The following is a 20,856-nucleotide window of genomic DNA, read 5'->3' on the forward strand; positions in this document are numbered from 1 at the left end:
GTTCATGGCTTGTGAAATCTGACTTCTGATAATATCAGATTAATTAAATGTATACAACAGCCACAGTCCCAGACACTAAAAACACATTTTATGAGGTGGCTTCAAAAATTTAAGAGAAAATGTGAATTAAGGAAAAACCATGAATGGATCTCAATTTTTTGCATCAAAATAGTTATCTTTGAATTCTATTTTCATGAACTTTTTGAAATACTGATATTTTAACCTGTTCCACTGGAAATAGAGAATAATTTACTCCTAGGTTTTGTATTAAAATGTCATCCAATCTATTGCTGAGTTTTGAAGCAAAATTTTAGTCTGCATGTTTTAGTAGAGACCTCCTTCAGCTCCCCCAAAGAGACTGACAATAAGGTAAGGGTTTTTTTGTCCTTAGTCAGGTTCTAATGAGAGAATGAGATAACTAACTTCAATGCCTGGTGGTTCTGAGACTAGAAAGCACTGGGAGATGGAGAAAGGGTGAAATCCTATCGTGGGAGCCCATTTCTCTTTAAAATGAGCCCAAGCACATATTCTGAACCCTGTCTGATGCTCACAGCTTGGACTGGCGCCATTATTACCCAATCAAGGCATTTGCCTATTTCACACCCTTCAATGCATAAGAGATGATTCTACTTTCTCAAATAATATACCAAATGAATGGGCCCAATGTATCAGGAAAACTATAAATTACAGAAGACCAGACTGAAACTAAAGTCATAAGCCCTGTGATCTCTAACCATACATTTCAGGCTGTTATTTAAGGTCTCCAAGGAGATCAGTGCCGTAAAAACCGTTTTCTCAGGAATTCTTCCAGCTATAGCAGCATGCTGCTGCAACTGCTCATGCTAATATATTACAACTTGTTTATCGCACTCCTGAAGCAGCAGCAGCGTTACCAAGGGAGGGGAAATGATGCGCACACCCTCACAATAGGCAGCCAGATTTTTGTTTCCTAAGTATATCTGAAGAACATGCTTTTCTTGTTCTCTGCTCTATACTCCCTTCCCTAGAGTAGCTTGCTGGCTCAATGGAGACTGAATAGGGCTTCTATTAATCTTCATATCTCCTTGGGAGCTCTTACCACCTTCAGTACCAAGATAACAGGTAGCTGTCCAGAAAAGACTGTGAAAAAATTGGGGGAATGGTATGAACTTGAGAGCCACGTAGATGTGGATATAAATTTCACCAAGTACTCATGTGGCCTCAGGTGGGTCATTTAACTGCTTTGAGCTTTAGCTTCTTCATCTGTGTTTTTGTTTGTTTGTTTTTTAAAGAACAACAATGCCTCTTATGAGGATTAAATGAGATAACAGATGTAAAAAGCTCATTACAGTGTCTGGTGCATCGCAGGGACTTGAAAAATGTTACTTCCTTTCACCTAATTAGTTGATGAAATGAGAAAAAATATAAGATATCAATTTGCCCCTTTTGTAAAAGAGTTGACTATATTGGAAACAGAATCTTTGTATGTTTGTTCCGGTTATTTGTCTATAAAGAAATCTTTAGCATGGTTTCTAGGCTGCTGATAAATATACCCTCTGTATAATTTGCTAGGGCTGCTGTAACAAAGTCCCACAGATTAGGTGGCTTAATCAACAGATTTTTATTTTCTTATAGTTCTGGGGGCTATAAATCCAAAGTCAAGGTGTCAGCAGGGATGGACTCTTTAGAGACCTCTCTCCTTTGCTTGTGGATGGTGATCTTCTCCCCTGTGTCGTCATGTGGTCATCCTTCAGTGTGTATTGATAGTCTAATCTCTTTTAAAAAATTATTTATTTTATGTGAGAGTAAAAGTCACAGAGAGAGGGGAAGAGACAGAGAGAGAGAGAGAGATCGATATTCCATCTGTTGGTTCACTGCCCAAATGGCTGTAACTGCTGGAATTGGGCCAAGTGACGCCAGGAGCCTGGAATTCCATCTTGATCTCTCATGTGGAGGGCAGAGCCCTAAGCACTTGGGCCATCTTCTGCTGCCTAAGCAGGTACATTAGCAGGGAGCTGGGACTTGAACTAACTGCTAATATGGGATACTTAACTCACTGTGCCCCAACGTTGGCCTCAACACAATCTCTTCTTATAAGGACACCAGTCATACTGAATCAGGACCAACCTCTAATGACCTCATTTTAATTTTTTTCTCTTTAAAGATCCCATCTCCAAACACAGTCACATTCTAAGGTACTGGAAAGTAGGACTTCAACAAATAAATGTTGTGGGGACACAATTCATAACATTCTCTTACCCTTCTCCCTCCCCTTCATTTTAACTGTGGGAGTAGAAAGGGCTTAATACTACTTAAGAAGCCATTTTGTACCCATTATAATCTTTTAAAATGTGAAGTGAATTTAGAAAATCATCCATTTTATTGTTGAACACATGAAACAATTCTAGTGGACATAGAAATTGCAATAAGAATATTATTATCTGACAATGTCCTCTGTCTAATTGGCTGCTCGATGAAGAATTTAAGAAAAACTGTCAACGTTTCCCAGTAATGGATTAGTAATCTGGCAACTGTAAAATCCTTTAGGTTGTAGAGAAGTCCTTTCCCAGCTTAACAGAGCTGGTAGTTATCTAGTGCACTGTCATGGTTGGTTTGGCCCGTGATGGATAATGGCTGGATCTTAGAGTCGGACAGCTGTGCTGTGAAGAGCACTACATGTTGTATCAGGACGTGCTTCTTGGCTCCAGGGACGAAGGCTTGTGAACCCAGAGGGGTTTCTCTATGTGGCAAGCCAAGACAGGGAGAAGCCTAGCAGCTGAGCTGTGGGGGTTGGCACTGGGGAGGTGTATTAGTTTCCAGTGGCTGCTGCAGAAAATTGCTGCACACTTAGTGGCTTAAAACAGCACACAGTTATCTACATTTTGAGAGATCAGAAGTCCCAAATAAGAGTTTCAGGATGAAAATGAACAGTCAGCGGAATTAGTTCCTTTTGCAAACTCTAGGGTAGAATGAATATATGTTCTTGCTTTCCAAGCTTCTTTCAGCCACCTGCATACTTTGGTTAGTGGTCCCCTCCTCTGTCTTCAAAACCACATCATAACATCTTTCAGTCTCTTTCTGATTCTTGGACCTCTCCTTATGTTGTCTCATGTCCTCTCTCATTTTCATTCTGCTTCTCAATTTTACCAGCAGGGAGCCTTGGAGTGACATTGGGCTTACCTGGATACTCTGGGATAATCTCTTCAACTCAAAATCCTTAACTTCAACCCATCTGCAAAGCTCCCTGGTTTTGTGGGTTGGGATTTGAACATCTTTGGAGAGACCACTATTCTCTTACCATAGGAAGAATGTCTGGCTGACAGGCTATAAGGCCAGAAAGTAAGAGGTTGGTAGAGCTCCAAATTCTAAGCAAGAGGAAGTGTGTCTGAGCATGGGACCAATTTCCAGGTCAAAACAAAATACCTGAAACTGGGTGCTTTATAAAGAAAAGAAGTTTATTTAGCTCACAGTGTTGGAGGCTGAATGTCCAAGATTAGACAACCCCATCAATTCATCCCTTGGTAAGGGCCCACTTGGCCACCACCCATCGTGGTAGATGGCATCCTGGCAGGAGTGTGTTGGAGAGAGCGATCACATGAAGAGACAGGAAGCCAGAGAGCAGTGAGAAGCCAGTCTTGCTCTTGTATAACAGTCTCATCACCAGAGCTCAGAAAGGTCTCTTGAGAACTCCTTAATCCCTTCTGAGGGCAGCACCCCAGTGACCTCACTTCCCATTATGTCCCACCTCTTAAAGGTCCACCACCTCTTCACATCACCACACTGGGAACCATGAAGCCTAGGAAGACAAACCACATCCAATTTGTTAGCATGAGGCCATCTGCCATAACAAATAGCCTACAAAATCTTTGTGTTTTGGCCCTATAGAGGATTATGTCTTATTTACATGGCACTCTGATGCCACAGCTCTGATCCCTGGGCAGTTTTCTTTCACAGGATTCTTTACCATTCCCATGGTGTTGCTCCACAATCCCGACACTCCAAGGGACCCTAGGTCCTCTGCATGCATCCAAGAAAAGTGAGTAGAGAAGGTTTGCCTTCTCCTTAAGGACCCCTTAAGGATCTCCTTAAGGAAGCACATCGTATTTCTGCTCATATTTTATTTTCAGAAACACAGCCATACCTGGCCACAAGACGGTACAGGAGGGTGCAGTGTGGGGCTTACTTTTCCTTCCAGTAATAACTCAGGCTGTATAAGTTTGGGTGAGAGAGAAGGGTTTTGGTGGATAGCTGCATCCCATTCATTCTCTGAATAACTATTTGATGAGATTATCTATGTTTATTGATGAGGCAATCAAGGCTGAGAACACTAACAGTGTAACCTGGTTAATAAGTGGCACAGTCAAAATTTTACACAGCTTTGTCTGGATTCTGTCTGATGGCCAGAAAATCCCCTCATTGCAACCAGGGCCTCATGACAGCAGTTGTCCTGGCACAGTGCCTATCAACCACCTTTGCCTCTGAAAGTCCTCAGAGGGGTCAGCCACCTCTTAGGACCATAAATCCTCAAGACCACATGCCAGGTTCTGGGAGGCAGCCCCGCAACAAGTCCTTGCTGTTCTCCTTTCATTCCTTTCATGTCTTTTGTCCGTCTCTTGTTTTTATTTTTAAATTTATTTATTTATTTGAAAGAGTTACACAGAGAGAGAAGGAGAGGCAAAGAGAGAGAGAGAGAGAGCGCTTCCATTTGCTGGTTCACTCCCCAAACTGGCCGCAACGGCCAGAGCTACACCGATCCAAAGCCAGGAGCTTCCTCCAGGTCTCATACATGGGTGTAGGGGCTCAAGGACTTGGGCCGTCTTCTACTGTTTTCCCAGGCCGTAGCAGAGAGCTGGATTGGAAGTGGAGCAGCCAGGACTCGAACTGGAGCCCATGTGGGATACCGGCAGTGCAGGTGGCAGTTTTATCTGCTACAGCACAGCGCCGGCTCCATGTCCTTCTCTCTCATTAAACTACCAGGCCCCTTGGGCCGGCCCCAAGCACTGTGTTCCAGATATCATCAGCTTTCTTATTTCTCTCACTCAGTAGCTTGGATTGATGTGGTGCACTTTCTCAAACCTATCCCAAAAATGTTCACAAACATTCAGCCCCATACATCAGGCAACTTTATTCCCTCCTGTTTCCCCCATAAATCCCTTTATCCACACTGACATTTATTATCCTGGGCCCACTCTGTGTTGGGCACTGTTAAAACTGTTTCGGGGGAACATGACCATGGACTTAGGTTGAAGGTGTTCATCTTGCCAACTTCAGCACCCAATAGATTCATTTATCTTTCTGTCTCTATTTCCACTGTTGATTGTTTCAGCTCGTACCCTATTCCTCGTAGAGCACACAATAATTTCCTTGAGGTCTCCTACCATATTAATCTTCAGTTTAATTGCTTCCATACATTGCTGCCAAGTTAATCTTTATAAAGCTAAATCCTGATTAGATCCTTTTCCAGCTCTAAACCTTCTATGACTCCCTATTGACTGTAAAACAGGGTCCAAAAACTCTAGTGTAACATACAAAATATACCATAATCTGGCCCCATTTAATCTTTCTCATTTTATGTCCTCTTTATCCCTTTCATGCTCCCCATCCTAACTGGATTACCTGTGGGCCTTTACATATACTATTTTTTTGCCTTATATCTGTACACATATTCCACATATATTCTCTTATTTCTCTCTCATTCAAGTCTTTGGTCAGCATAATTTCTAATATCAGTAAATCCATTTGTGCTTAATAAATATGTGGTGAGTGAGTGACTAGATCCTAACTTGGAATTCTCTCTCCATTCTTTAGCCCATCTGATTCCAAATATTGCACTTTGTCCCTCTGACATAACAATAAATTCACTGGGTATTGTATGTATTTAATGTATGCCTTGTAAAGCTCCTACATAATGTTACTCACCTACCTCTGTCTCCCACTTGCCAAGACATCTTTCACCTGTTTAATAACTGAACACAATGCCCTGAACACAGTTCAAAATTGTGTATGTGTGTATGTGTGTGTGTGTGTGTGTGAATTCTTACTCAATGGTTAGACCATGCTGGAAGGCTGTGAGGATTATAGAGTCTAAATAAGGCACCTAACTCAGCTTTTGGTGCACAGTAACCTCTCACATGGAAATTTACCACATTAAGGTATTAACAATTTATAGCTATATCAAGCCATTTCTAAAAGGGCATTTAATAAGACACCTGGAGGAATGAACCTCTAATTTCAGAATTTTAGGGTTCTTGGTCATTTCATGTGTACAGTTGGATCTTCAGCACAGGGGCAGTCAATCTGGTCACCTTAGATTCCAACACCTGTTGGAATCAACCTGCAGAGTGAGGAACTCTGACTACTCATAGAGCCAGGGGTCCTGGAGTGGGGAGAGACTGGGTTATCCATTCAGCATAGGGCTGGGCAAAATATTGGTTGGATGAATAAACAAAGCTATCAGAGTTCTAGTGTAGGGTGCTTTGCAGTAGTCACTTCTCTGGGTGTTTCTTCTTGAAAAGGTGGGCAGGACTTAGGATGCTGGCAGAGTCAGAAGCTTTACTCTTGCTTTGTTTAGTGAGCAGACAGCTCTCTAACTGTGCCTTTCTGATAACCACAAGGATTTCTCTTCTTCATTTGGTGCCAGTCCTGGGGAGCAGAGACACAGGCTGGGGTTGTGTCTTTATTAGAGACATTAGCCACCAAGGGAGCCTTCTCAGGGTTTCACATGGTTTGCTGCTGAGCAGGAGGCCAGCAAAGTCACCAGGCTCTACATGATTTAATTAGAGACAAGATTTCAAGCTTTGTTTGTGTTCCCAGGATTTGGCGAGATGATACAGCTGGGACCCTGGTATCTTCAGCTTCCTCCGTTTAGGTAATTGGTACAGCAGGGAGGGCTTTATTGGACCAACGCTAAGATTTCTCCACTGAAGGTTTCCAATACCCAAAATACATTTTACTGACTTTAAGTGCATTGCTGGATATAATCCAGTCAAGGAAGGCACATGTCTGAAAAACTTTGTTGCCTAAATTCTTCTAAGACTTGGGAAAGGAAGGATTCAAAATCTATGATATCCAACTCTTACTTTACAAATAAAAGCTTACTCTTCTTTGTCAGTCTTGTTTTCCCTACAGCTTATCTCCTTTGTGCATTTCAGATTGTTGTCAGTTCAAATACAAAGCATGACATTAGAATCTGTCATATTACTAAACCCCTCACCATTGTGTATCTCTGTCTATCTTCTTATGTAACCCATTCTTACTTCTGATGATGCTTTCTCTTTGCAATATATATTCTGATGTGAGGGGACATCAAAAAAGCTTGTGTGGAATTGGAATTAAAAGACAAATGTATTTTGCTGCAAGATTTTTGAAATTTATGCATAGATTTTTTTCATAATATGTATGTTCTGTGAACCTCTGTGATGATCCCTTATATAATGCATGCTTATTGTCATGGTTCTTTCTCCTCAACCTTGGCTATTCCATATTCAGATGTTCCAGGGTTGTTGCAAGTGGAGATGACATGTGTGGTGTCATTGATTCTTTCTGCCCCATAGCAGTCAGCACTAATTGATCACAGCACACTTTCTCAATTAAGTGGCAGTTGTATGTGGAGTTCTTATTCAAGAGAGCCCCAGGAAGCCACTAGTGATCAATGAAAGTGAACATGTGAGATAAAACCTATTTTTTAACCAATTAAGCAGTTTCTACTGACTCCTAGAAATAAAAAGTGAGGATTTAGATATCTTACATTGTCCTTTCTCCTACTCTTTCTTTTCTCAAGTTTTTCTCATTTTTCTACTGATCATCTGTGGAACTTTATATAATATATTTAAATCTATTTTTATTCAATCAAGATTTAGCAGTATTTCTTGATATTCCATTTTATAAAAATAGAGTATTAGCTTTCTTATACTTTCCTTCATCTTTCTCATTTTACTTTTTATCTTCCATGATTTTTATATTGTCACATTAACATTCCTACTCTTTTCTTTAATTAATTAGTTTAATTAATTAATTCAAGAGACAGAGCCAGAAAGAGAGAAATTTCTCATCTGCTGGTTCACTCCCAAAGTGCTCATAGCAGCTAGCACTGAGCCAGGGCAAAGACTGGGAACTCAATTCAGGTCTCTCACCTGAATGGCAGGGACCCAACTATTTGAGCTATCAGCGACTACCTCTGAGGGTATACATTAACAAGAAACTGAATTGGGGAGCAGAACTCAGATTCAAACCCAGGTACTTCCACAGGGGATGTGGGTGTCCTAAGTGGTGTTTGAACCACTACACCAAATGCCTGCCCCTCCTTTTTTTTATATAGTGTGTCCTAATCATTCTCGATAAGACAGCCCACCCCCAGAAATTTATCCTCTTTACTCTGCATTATTTTTCTCTATAGTCTTTTTACCATTTGAAATACTACACATTGATCCTTAATTATCTCCCCTCAATTAGAATTTAAATTTCATGAAAGGAGAGAATGTGTATGTTTTGTTTAGTGGTATATTCTTACAACCTAGAATAATGCTGGTGTAGTAACAGAGGTGCTTAATGAGTAGCTGCTTAAATAATAAATTAATTCTAATCATGCTGCCAGACCCCAGCTCTGTTTCAGTGGCAGAGTCAGGTATTCATGCACAAGGAAGCATCTGACCTTGTGCTCTGAGAGGACTGTCTCACCTTCTCATCCACTAGAGCGTTGAGACTTCCATGGAAGTCATTCTCCAAATGAAGTCTCACAAATAAATTAATAAATTAATAAATAATTAACTGATTATTTAGCTTTAACCTTGCAAAGCATGTTGGCCTTTTTTTTTTCTCTTCCAATTTTTTTTGAGGGAATGAAGCTCAGATAGGCAAATTTTGATAGGAAAGAGCAGAAAAAAGAGAAAGGTTCAAAACCTGGGTTTCTTAGGGAGGTCAAAGTTTGAGATGTGGAATTGTGCAGTTCAGAACACAGACTGAAAGAAACATAGAAAAGGAACTTCACCTAATTAAATATTTCCTAAAAGAATAATAGTTTCTTGTATAGTAGCAGTACTAAAGAGTTTGTCCTTTGAGACAGATAGGCCTGGGCTCCAATCTTTTTCTGATTTCTCCAATCCTTTGCTGCCTCTTGGCTGTGTGATGTTGGATGAGATACTCAACCTCTCTGAGAATTAATTAGTGTTATTTGCAAGGTTAATCCCATGTGAATAATGTTTGCTTTTACCTGCTCAACCACTAAAGCACAAAAACTGAGTCTCTTGATGTCTGGGAAGACAAAGAGACAAAGGTATGTTTTGGTTGTTCAGTTATTGATAATGAGAGGTATAAATAATAAAAGCCCTATCTCATATGACAAGAATTGTGGCATGAAATCATGTCAGGATCAGTTCAGTCACTCTATAGTTTCGATCCATAAGGTTATAGTCTGTTTTGGATTTTTCTTCAAGATTAAGATGACATGAAGGATATCCCTGTATGACAAAAAGGGTGGAAAGCAGTCAATAATTTTTGCTTCATATTTCTCTTTCTTTATCATTCAAGAAATTCCTTTCCCCTAATCCCCAGCAATTTAAAATTATTATGATGATGAAGAAGATGATGATGATGATGATGATGATGGAGAGAGAAAGAGAGCAAGTGAGAGAGACAGCACTATTCACTGGTTTATTCCCTAAATGCTCTAATGGCTTTATCTGGGTCAGGAGTAGAGCGAGTTGTCAGGAGCCAGAAGCTAGGAACTGCGTCATCTCTCCCAGGAGGGTGTCAAGAACTCAATTACTTGAATCCTATCTGCTGCCGTTTAGGGTCTGCTTTAGCAGCAAGTTGGAGTCAGGAGCCAGAGCCAAGAACTGGACCCTCTGTACTCTGATGTGGAACGCAGATGTCTTAACTTGTAGGATAAATCCCTCCTCTAACAAATTTGTTTATGTTTAGCCAAAAGGGATTATGGGAAAAGAGTATACAGTGCTTCAGTCTTCTTATGAAAAGGCAAGTTTTGCCTTCAATCAGCAGGGACAGAACTTTCTGGTGGATAGACAACCAAACAATAATTGACTCAGATCAAGCAACTAAAGGAATATGGTGTTAGAATGTAGTGTTGACCAGTCTCTTCTCCAGATTGCTGGGTGAAAGGTGACATTTCCTATTATGTATTACATACTTTAGAATCTTAAGTTTATTTACATGTTTCCAATAATGTGATGAAGCAGGTAGTACTCTCCCATTATAGAGATCAAGAGAGGCATAAGACCTTGCCCAAGGCCCCCTGCCTATTGAATAGCCCAGGTAGGAGTGGAAGCTGGATTTCCCTGTCTCCTATGCTTGCACTCTTGTTTTATCTACCTTCCTCCCCAAATATCCATCCATTTCAGCTGGAAAAACTGTTCTTATCAGAGGCAGTGAAATGACAACATTCCTGCCTCTGAGCCCCTATCTAACACTATCAAATATGAAGTAACTTTCTTTGATGGCTTTAAAGATTTTTTAGTAATTTTAATTTCTCTTATTGACCTAAAACTATATATATTTTAAAAAAAGCATACTTAGGTATGATTCAGTGGCTCTGAATATGATTTTTTCTTCCATGTTTAATTTTTCTCTCTGCTCCACTCTGGTTTGCAGCCCCCATGACTGGATAAAGCCAGGGCAATTCTTTGGGTGTCAATCATTTTGAGGGACAACTTTCTTGCATGACTTGGTAAGATCTGAAAGGGGGATAGCCACAATGGAGAGGCTGTGGTGAGGCCTCCCCAGGCAGCTGGCAGTCTTGAGCATCCTAATGTAATTGCTCTATTTTATTCACCACAGCCTGCCTGCTGTGTTCATCAGATTGCCCAGTGGAACAGAAGGTAATCAGGGCCGAGACAGTCTCAGAAAGTCAGACATGCACAACCAAAGTTAAAAATATGTAAAAAAAAAATTACTTGGATGTGATTTGCTCTCATAGAACTCAATTTCTGGATAAGAACAAGAGGAAACAGTGCAAAACTGGGGCACTAAAATTCTTCTTTGCTGAAGAAAATGTAGGGAGAGCTGTGAACATTTAATAACTTCAGTATCCAACCGTCCATAGTAAGTGCTTGCTTAATGCATAGACAAGACAGGAAGATTCAGAGAGCGGACAACTCAAGGCATTTCCATTTTATTTAAGGAACTCTTTGATCTGTTTTGAAATTTAGGATTCTGCTTTTGACTTTGCTAGATAAAGTTGGAGTAGAAATGAATTATTCATATGAAATATTGCCTCAATAACACTGCATCAAATAAACATAATGAAAAGCTGCCCATGTTATATAAGGGAAGCTAAGTCACAACTCTTTTGAATTGCAAAGTTAAGCACTCGGGGGCTCGACTCTTCTCCAACATTACTCTATGGAAGAATCCGCTTAGGATGTAATGCTAAAATCTTTTTTATTTCTGGCCAGACATGCATTTGTGGTTTATGGGTTTAAACTACAGTTGTAACCATGGTGTTATTAAATCTCACAGTCCTCGTCCCAATTCCATCCAAGTCATTGGAGGCCACAGAACAATTTCTATGACAATGTACCCAACACCACTGCAGCATTTTAAGTTCACTCTGGAAACATGGTCAACATTGTGCCCTCCACTCTACCCCAATGAATTGTGTCTATTATGATATTTTCAGCAATCAGTAAAGAATACCCCTATCCATGCCTTGTGTTGAAAATTTTAAGTTAAATAACACCCTCAGTTATCAGTGAAGTTTCTGTTCTTTTATTTTTTTCTTTTTTAAACATAGATTAATAGATTAAAAGAGAGAAGGATAAACTAAACCTAAATAAACAGTATTTGTCAAGGGAATTGAGCTCTGTTGAAATTCAATAGGTAACACTTGAATTCTTGCTGACAATTGAACTTCAAAGAATTGTAGTTCAATAAAGGTATAGGAAGTAGCTGAGTTAGCTCTGGCAAAATGATGAGGAAGGCAGAATTCGTCTTCTGCACTGCTCTTGTTCCTGTCCTCTGTCCTTAGGACACTGGGGATCCTAAAGGGGCAGGCTGTCACATTGGAGTGAGTGTTTAATGGTTCCTCATCACAGACTCTTTGTCACTGAGGGGCTTTGTATAATCGATTCTAGGATCACACTAGACCTGAATTGGAGTCTCTGGGGGTTGAGTAGGTTCCTATGCCCCAAGGAACTCTGATGCTCAGCTGACTCTGGGAACCACTGCTGAAGTGAGGGGTTGGCAGCACTGGCTCTGAGTCGGTTTATCAAAGAACCTTGGGCGAAGTCATTGTTTTGAGTTCAATGTTTTTGTCCACTTGAATTCAGATATTGAAGTCCTAACCTTCACTGTGACTATAATAGGAGGTGAGGCCATTGAAAGTAATTAGATTTAGATGAGCCTCTCATGGTGGAATTAGTGCCCTTGCAAGAAGAGAAAAAGACATGAAACTCTCCCTCTTTTGATGCTCAGGAAAGGCCAAGTGATTGCACAGTGAGAGGTAGCTGTAGACTAGTCAGGAATCAGGCCCTCACCAGACACTGAGTCTGCTGGCCCCTTGATCTTGGACTTTTTAGCCTGCAGAACCATGAGAAATATATCCCTGTTGTTGGAGTCATCTGGTCTGTGATGTTTTATCATGAGAGCCAGAGCTAAGACAGTCACAAGCTGCTCTGCCTGTTTTTGCAACCCTGGAATGGTCATCTCTCTCAAGATGATTGTTGAGAACTCAAGAAAGAATTTGAACCCTCAAGGCCAACTGTGTCATGACTCAGAGAAGGAGGGGCATGAAAATGAAATATGGAGCCACTTAACTGGTGCTAGAATCTTCAGCTACTTAAGTTAGAGTTGGGGCCTCTTAATTTTTTAGATGAGAATGATACTAGATGTTGAATCTGTCTCAGAAAATTGTACCGAGGAATAAATAATATAGCATGAATAGTTCAAATTACACTTAATGCTTGCTTTAAAGAAGCAGCAAGTAAAAATGGAGGCCACAGTCTTGTTACAAGGCCAACTGCCCATAGTCAAAGAGCAAAAGCTTAAGTCATCTGATTTCCTCTAGCATTTTAAGGAAAACAAAAATAAACTTTTAGTTCTTCCTAGCATAATACAATGACATTAAACCAATCAGTTATTGAGGAATCAGTTGAAACAGCTCTACTTGCTTTGAAAAGAACACAAATATGCAATCGCCATTCAAGACAAAGGTCAAATATTTCCTCCTTTATGCTTTAAAGACTGTTCTGTAACTGCAATAAGAAGAATCTTAACATTTTTGATTTATCTCTCAGTTCTTGAAATGTTCTTTTGTAGAAGCAATTAGTTTTAAAAATTTTAGCTTTATCAGATTTTATTTTTGACACATTAAGCAAGAAAATATGTAAATGTAACTTTGCATAGTAATGTGATATAAATAACATTAGCATTAGTTATTATAAATACAAATGGGCAATAATGTATAAATATAATATACTGAGTACAGATCATACAGCAGGCACTGTATTTGATATATTTTTAAAAATTGTTCTTTTCTTTCATTTTATTTGAAAAGCAAACACAAGAGAGAGAGAGAGAGAAAGAGAGACACACCATCCATCTACTATTTTTCCTAAATGCTGGCAACAAACTGAGGATAATCCAGGCTCAAGCTGGAAGCAGAGAATTCAATCTGGATCTTCCTTGTGGTTGGCAGAGATCCAGTTACTAGAACCATGACTAGCTGCGGAAGTGGAGCCAGGAATCAAGCCCAGACACTCAGAATGTGGGATGCGGGTATCCTAAGCAGGGTCTCAACCACTGCAAGAAACACCCATTCCTATATTTGAATTTAAATTTGTGACTTTGTTTGTTGAAAGAAAACATCTACTGTTTATTGAGTGTTCCTCCTGGCTCAGCACTGTGTAAAATGCTATTTAGCACTAACAAAACACTTATAAAGCACTTACTACGTGTCAGGGCACAGTTCTAAGTGCTTTAGATATATAAGTGCTTTACATATATGAATTGCTTTAGTTATCACAACTACTAGGAAGCTCTTGAAATTATCAACATTTTATAGATTAGAACAGCGAGGCTTTGAAGAAACATGTCATGAACAATGACACATGTTATATGCTGGAACTACAATTTTTTAAAAAAATATTTACTTTAATTGAAAGGCAGAGTTACAGAGAGAGAAGGTGGGGGAGAGGCAGAAAGAGAGATTTTCCATCTGCTGCTTCACTCCCCAAATGGCCACAAGGGCCTGAGTTGGGCTGGTTTGAAGCCAGGAGCCAGGAGCTTTATCTGAGTCTCCCACACAGGTACACAGACCCAAGCACTTAGGCCATCTTCTGCTGCTTTTCCCAGACCATTAGCAAGGAGCTGGATCAGAAGCAGGATAGCCAGGACTCGAACTGGCACCCATATGGGATGCTGGCATTTCAGTGTTAAACAATGCTGGCTGCACGAGTGTTATATTTAATGGCTTCTAATACTCCCCTCCCTCCATTCTGCTTTGTACCCCTTTTCCTTTTAAAACATATATGTAGTACATGTTATGTGCTAGGCATCATGCCGAACTCTGAGACTTCTATAGTACACAAGATGACATAATCTCTGCCCCCAAATAGCTAATGATGTTGAGGAAGAGAGGTAATGTAAGTACAGTGGTCCCTTGGTATCCGTATGTGGGGGGTGGGGTGGGGGTGGAGGGTTGGTTCCAGGACTCCCTTGCAGATACCAACATTCACAGATGTTCAAGTGTCATATATAAAATGGCACCATAGTATTTACTTATTACCTAGGTACATAGTCTTGAATACTTTAAATCATCTCTACATTACTTATAACATCTAATAGAGTAAATGCTATGCAATCATTGTTATACTGTATTGTTTAAGGAAACACAAAGAACAAAATGGACAGGTTTAGGACTGATGCAATTTTGTTTTTCAAATATTTTCTTCCTTTCTTTCTGAATCACCCTTTAGTGTTTTTTTGTTTGTTTGCTTGCTTGATTGCTTGTTTGTTTTTGTCTTCATTTCTTTCTGAATCACCTTTTAAGTGTCCTGAGGGTTAGGGAAAGTGTCCTTGAGGAGGATGTGCCATCTAGGCCAGGACCCGAATCATGTGCAGGCCAGGTGATGAAGTTGTAGATAAAGATGAAGGGATTCCAGGTTAGGAGACAGCCTAAGCAAAGACCTGGAGGAAAGAGTGTGGCTCATTATAGAAACTGAAGAAGTTTTCCTGGGCTGGCTGCTCCACTTCTGATCCAGCCCGTGCTAATGTGCCTGGCAAATTAGAGGAAGATGGCCTGAGTGCTTCAGCCCCTGCACTCACCTGGGAGACCCAGAAGAAGCTCCTGGATCTTGGAATTGGGCTAGCCCAGACCTAACCATATCAGCCATTTGGGTGGTGAACCAGGAGATGGAAGATCTCTCTGTCTCTCCTCTCTCTCTGTAACTCTGCCTTTCAAATAAATAAATAAATCTTAAAAAATATTGCTCTATCTGGGACTACTATTTTCAAGGGGGAGATTAGAGAGACATTAGAATAGAGAAGATAAAAAGACACCAGATCATAAAGAGTCTATCCTAGGGGCTGACACTGTGGCATAGTAGGTAAAGCCACCACCTGCAGTGCCAGCATCCTCCATGGGCACCAGTTTGAGTCCTGACTGCTCCACTTCCAATCCAGTTCTCTGCTGTGGCTTAGAAAATCAGTAGAAGCAGTAGAAGATGGCTCAAGTTCTTGGGCCCCTGTACCTGCGTGGGAGACCTGGAAGAAGCTCTTGGCTTCAGATCAGCGCAGCTCCAGCCACTGGGGCCACCTGGGGAGTGAACCAGTGAATGGAAGACCTCTCTCTCTCTCTCTGCCTCTGCCTCTCTGTAACTCTGCCTTTCAAATAAATAAATCTTATAAAAAATGAGGTGATAAAGGGTTTATACTTCATACTCAAAGCAAGAGGGAGCCAGGGGTGTGACATGATGAGATTAATATTTGGAAAGATAGCTGTGGTGATGGTCTACCATGAGAGAAGGGTATAAGGATAGAGGCAGAGAGATGCATGACGAAGATGCTTTGGGAGCCAGATGACAGAGACCTGGGCTGTGGGACAAAGACATATTTAGGAGGCATGATCAGAGGGCTCAGTAACTGACTGAATGTGAAGGGAGAACATGACACCTCAGGAAACTTTGTCTTGTGAGGAAACCTTAAGAGAATTGAGCATATTTAGTGTGAAGAGGTTGAGTGGAGAGAGGAATGTTCAAATGTTTAGTATAGCATAGTTTTTTCAATGTTTTGATTAATTGTTTTTCCCCCTGAAAGTGAGATCAGCTAAGATGGCATCTATTAAAATACTGTGTTGACACAAGAAAACAAGCTAAGCAAAGTTGTGTTGTAAATGCATGAATTGCATCACAGAGTTGAGAGAAGCCTGAGAGTGTTTCCCAACCTGGTTCTTCTCCACCACACCCCCAGGGATGAAGAAGAGGAGATTCAATGTGCTGAAGAAAAGGCAGCTAAGCTCTGTATAGGGAGAGGGTAGAGTGCTATCATCCCTCAGGATCCACAGAAGCTTATGTCCAGGATCCCCAGAGGAGACACAAATCTGCAGGTGCTCAAGTCTCTTATACAAAAACAGCATTGCATTTGCACAGAACCTATGCACATCCTCCCATGTACTTTATATTAGATCACCTGTAATACCTAACCCAATGGAAATGCCATGTAAATCATTGTTAGACTGTGTAGCTTAAGGAATAATTTTTTAAAAGTCTGCTCATGTTCAATATAGATGTAATTATTTTTCATATTTTGTATCCATGTTTGGTTGAATCAGAGTATATGGAACTTGTGGATACTGATGGCCAACTGTCTGTACTTCTTGAGCTGAACTGAGTTGAACACTGGGGCTTAGGAAGGTAGGATTGCAGTGACAATGCGATATAAGAGGAATGTTCTGACATTTTTCTGGCAATTGTTTCAATGAGATGAGCACTTAACTCCTGGATATTTTTTAGCAGATCTGGTCATGCATCTCTCAGGGAGGGGTTTCCCATTGAGGGCCATATCCAGTGAGGTCCCTTACTGTTGTCAGTAAAGAAAATGAGTTAAAGGAATTCCACTGCCTATCCCCCAGAAGAAATGTCTACCTCCACTTGTGGCTGCACGATCACAAGCCAGTATGAGATGCACAAGGTGACTTTTATAGTATCTTTGTGACTTTCCAAACAGTATCATCAGTTCTGTCATTCTGGAGTTTGCCATCTTATGACTGTATCACACTATTGTCTCTAAACAAAACTGTAATAGCAGTTCATATTTTATCAACCAAAAGCTATCTCACAACGTTATTTTTCAGAGATTTTGTTTTATAATTCAGTGCATGATTTCAATTTAGGGAAAAGAATAAGAAAAATCCAGAGGAAGATATTATATCAGTGTTGCCTCTAGCTTCACTCCCTAACAGTAAAAAAGCAGAGAATCAATCTGATGTTTGGGCTCAAAGTGAGCATGAGTTACACGTGTTGTTTACAATCCCTTTTGAGAGACCTTACATGCTTTTTATAATAAGAACAAATAGCTACTAAGGATCCTCCTGAAGCTGTCAAATTCATTTTACTTATGTCCAGTTTTTTACCTAGGTGTGCTAAGTAAATACATTCCTATTGCCCCCTGAGCCAACTCCCTTCCTCAGGGTTATGCTTTTAAAAATATTCTCAACAGGAAATAAGTTTCATTAGTGCTTGGAAAATAAATTGGTGAGGTGACAGATTCTGTGATTTGATGGAAGCTCAATTATAATTGTATAACATAATATAGCAAGTGCAGATGAAATCCTATTAAGGTCTGGAAATCCAATATCTCATCTCTATGACTTTTAATTGATCTTTACACATATTGTCATTGCAGTCAAATATTTGAACTGATTCCAGTACACATAAACAAATGTAAGCACATTAACTCTGTTAATAATTTTAACAAGTAATCTGTATTTCCCATTAGACCGTCTCCAGTCTTGCCTTGGCATAATTAAAGATATCATCAGTGATAAGCCTAATGCGTTATTTAAAGTGTGTCTGTATTGAAGTCTTGCTTTTATCATTAACTACATTGTGATGTAATCTCCATAGCCATCATTACAAAATTAGATGTTCCCTTCCTAGCAAACTGGAAGGAGGTCGGGAGAATAAGACTCCACAGGGTGGTATAGAAGATATGGGAGTAAAATTGCTGAGATGTGGTGTTGACTTTACCACTGCAATAGTCGTGTGAGATCTTTAACCTTTCTGACATGATTTCATCATCTCTGCTAGTGCTAACATTCCAATTTCTGTGAGTAGATGTTAACTCTCTACTGTGCTAATTGATTTTTTTGGTATAAGCTATTGCTTTTATATTCATTTTTGCTCAAGTTTGAATGTAAGCTCAGATGCATGTCGGGGAGCAAGTGGTCAGGCAACGTGCTTCTCTTGCTTGTATTTCTGCATCATCAAACTCAGTGCCCGGCACATGCTTACCTAATGTTTGATGAGTGGATGAATCAATGAATGAATGGATCAATGAATTCTTACAGAGCCATCTCTGAAGAAGTTGACTGGGCTCCCTAATGTTATTATCCTTAGGTTAAATACAAACATGATTAAGTTACCTCTGAAAATGCATGAACCTTTAATACCAGGACACCAAATGCCTTCTCCCAGCCTTAGTGAAATAGACATGAATCACAACAAGCCACTGCCTCCAGGACCATTTTCCCATACTTCCCTATTAAGCATAGCACAGTGTGGAGAGCTGTTAGTCAGAGGCAGGCAGAGACTTAATTTGTTAGTTTCCAGTTCATTCAAAGTGGGAAATATTTGTGTGCCATACAAATATGACATTTGCGAATGTTCTTTGAGTAGTCAGATAACATTAAAGTCTAAACCATTCTGTAAACAAAAACAACTTTTAATACCAGCTATGACTAATCCAGCGTTTTTGTTCATTAGGTAGAACAAACATTCTGATTTACAATCAAATAGCTAAAATTACCAGGAAAGCCTCAGAAAAATCTTGCCTGGCATGAGATCTTATCTCAGCACACAGAGCAGATAAGATTCATTCTTTGATAGACAATCTCCATGCACAGGTGATCTCAGTAAACAGTCTTTTCTAAGTGACTTTTCGCAAATGGGTGGCTTATTCTGTGGTTTATCTGTTTAAATTCATCACTTTCTGAAATCGTCTTTGCATATATTAGCATATTCTTGGTTTATTTTCATTCCACTGATTCTTTGTTTCTTTTGATGGGGGATACTCTGTCTGCTCCTCATTTCATCTGATTTGCTTTTGAAGCAGGGAGCCTTTTTGTTCTTTAGACTTCCATTGAAAATAAATAAAATTCCTGTACATTAAAAAAAAAAAGCAAGAATAGCAGAGTTCTGATAGCATGCCCTAGTTAAGGACAAGAGCTCCATGGAAAAATTATTAAGGTCTTTATTCTTGCATTAAATATTAGGAAGACGATGGAAAGAAGCTCTTTGACCATATTGGGGATTCCTGAAGTGAATGAAATCAACTTCAAGGTGACACCAACCTCTCTTGGATTAGTGACCTTTTCCTTGTTTTTTCTTGTTTGTGCAAGCAAAGGATTTGACATATTCCCCAAGACCCTTAATTCCTCTCTATTTGGCACACTACCAGCAACATAAAAAAGAGAGAAAGAGAGAGGCTCTCATTTTATCTTTGAGCTGCTTAAATATTTATGTTCTAATTTGTTATTGACTTCATGTGAAGTTTTATCAAAATATAGATGGAAAAGTTTAAAGATTGCTCCAGGGAGAGCACTTAATCCATTTAAAAATAAATTTCTAATGGCCAGATTTTCTGGGCTTAAAACATGAAGCTATGAAAAAAAATGAAACCGAAAAGGCCCAGTTTATATGCTGACATTTGTAGACAAGAATAGAAGAAGCTTGATAGTGGAAATTCTTGTCAAATATCATCATGATAGCTCATTTTTCCTGTTTTTAAAAATATTTGATGTGAGTCATTATAAGATTTCTATTTTACTTATGTCTTATTTGTAAAAAATGAAGTATTATTAAACAAAATACCTAGATTTGAGCCCATGAGAATGGGTCTTTATAATATTTCATCTCCAATTTTTACCTTACTTTCAGTATAGTCCCACTTTCTTTGATGTTTAATATGTCAACTCTGACAGAATTTACTACATGCCAAGTTCTGTGAATGGGCAATATGCATGGCAAAATGGTAAAATTACAGAGAACAGAAGCAAAAATAAACTTAGATCGTTACATAGAAGAGGGCTTCGTAAAGTTCATGGAAAAGTGGAATTAAAAGATAAATTTATTTTGGCACAAAAGTAATTTACAATCCATACACAAATTTTAAATAATACATATTTTCCATGATTTTTTTTGCAGTCAGATGGGTATGAACATCATCAGTTATTGCTTCTTATTGCACTTCCTATTACTAATATCATCAGGTCAATTTGATGAAATTATGAAGACACCTCATATGCATGGATTTTAAATGGTTTGCCCCAAATAAATTTATCTTTTAATTCTATTTCCATGAAGTATATTTATTTATACTTTAAAAATTTAGTTTGTTTATTTGAAAGGCAGATTTCCATCCACTGATTCACTTCCCAGATAATCACAATGACCAATGCTGAGCCAGGCCGGAACTGGAAGCTGGGAGCCAGGAGCCAGAAGCCAGAAGCTTCTTTCGGTCTCCCACAGGGGTGCAGGGCCCCAAGCACTTGGGCTATATTCTAGTGTTTTCCAGATGTGTTAGCAGGGAGCTAGATTGGAAACGGAGCAGCTGAGACTCTAACCTGCACACGTATGGGATGCCTGTGTCACACAGTGTTTAACCCACTATACCACAACACTGGCTACATTTCATGAAATTTTTAAAGGA

At 39.6% G+C, this 20,856-nt stretch overlaps 1 non-coding gene across 1 annotated transcript; it reads right to left on the reverse strand.

The window, feature by feature from the left end:
- Positions 1–20,349: 20,349 nt before the first annotated feature.
- LOC133769263 (small nucleolar RNA SNORD49) lies at positions 20,350–20,420 on the reverse strand. Its single transcript, XR_009867155.1, has one exon. It is a non-coding gene; the product is annotated as a small nucleolar RNA SNORD49 (small nucleolar RNA).
- Positions 20,421–20,856: the final 436 nt, after the last annotated feature.

This window comes from Lepus europaeus, chromosome 10, assembly GCF_033115175.1.
Source record: "Lepus europaeus isolate LE1 chromosome 10, mLepTim1.pri, whole genome shotgun sequence".
Lineage (NCBI taxonomy): Eukaryota > Metazoa > Chordata > Mammalia > Lagomorpha > Leporidae > Lepus > Lepus europaeus.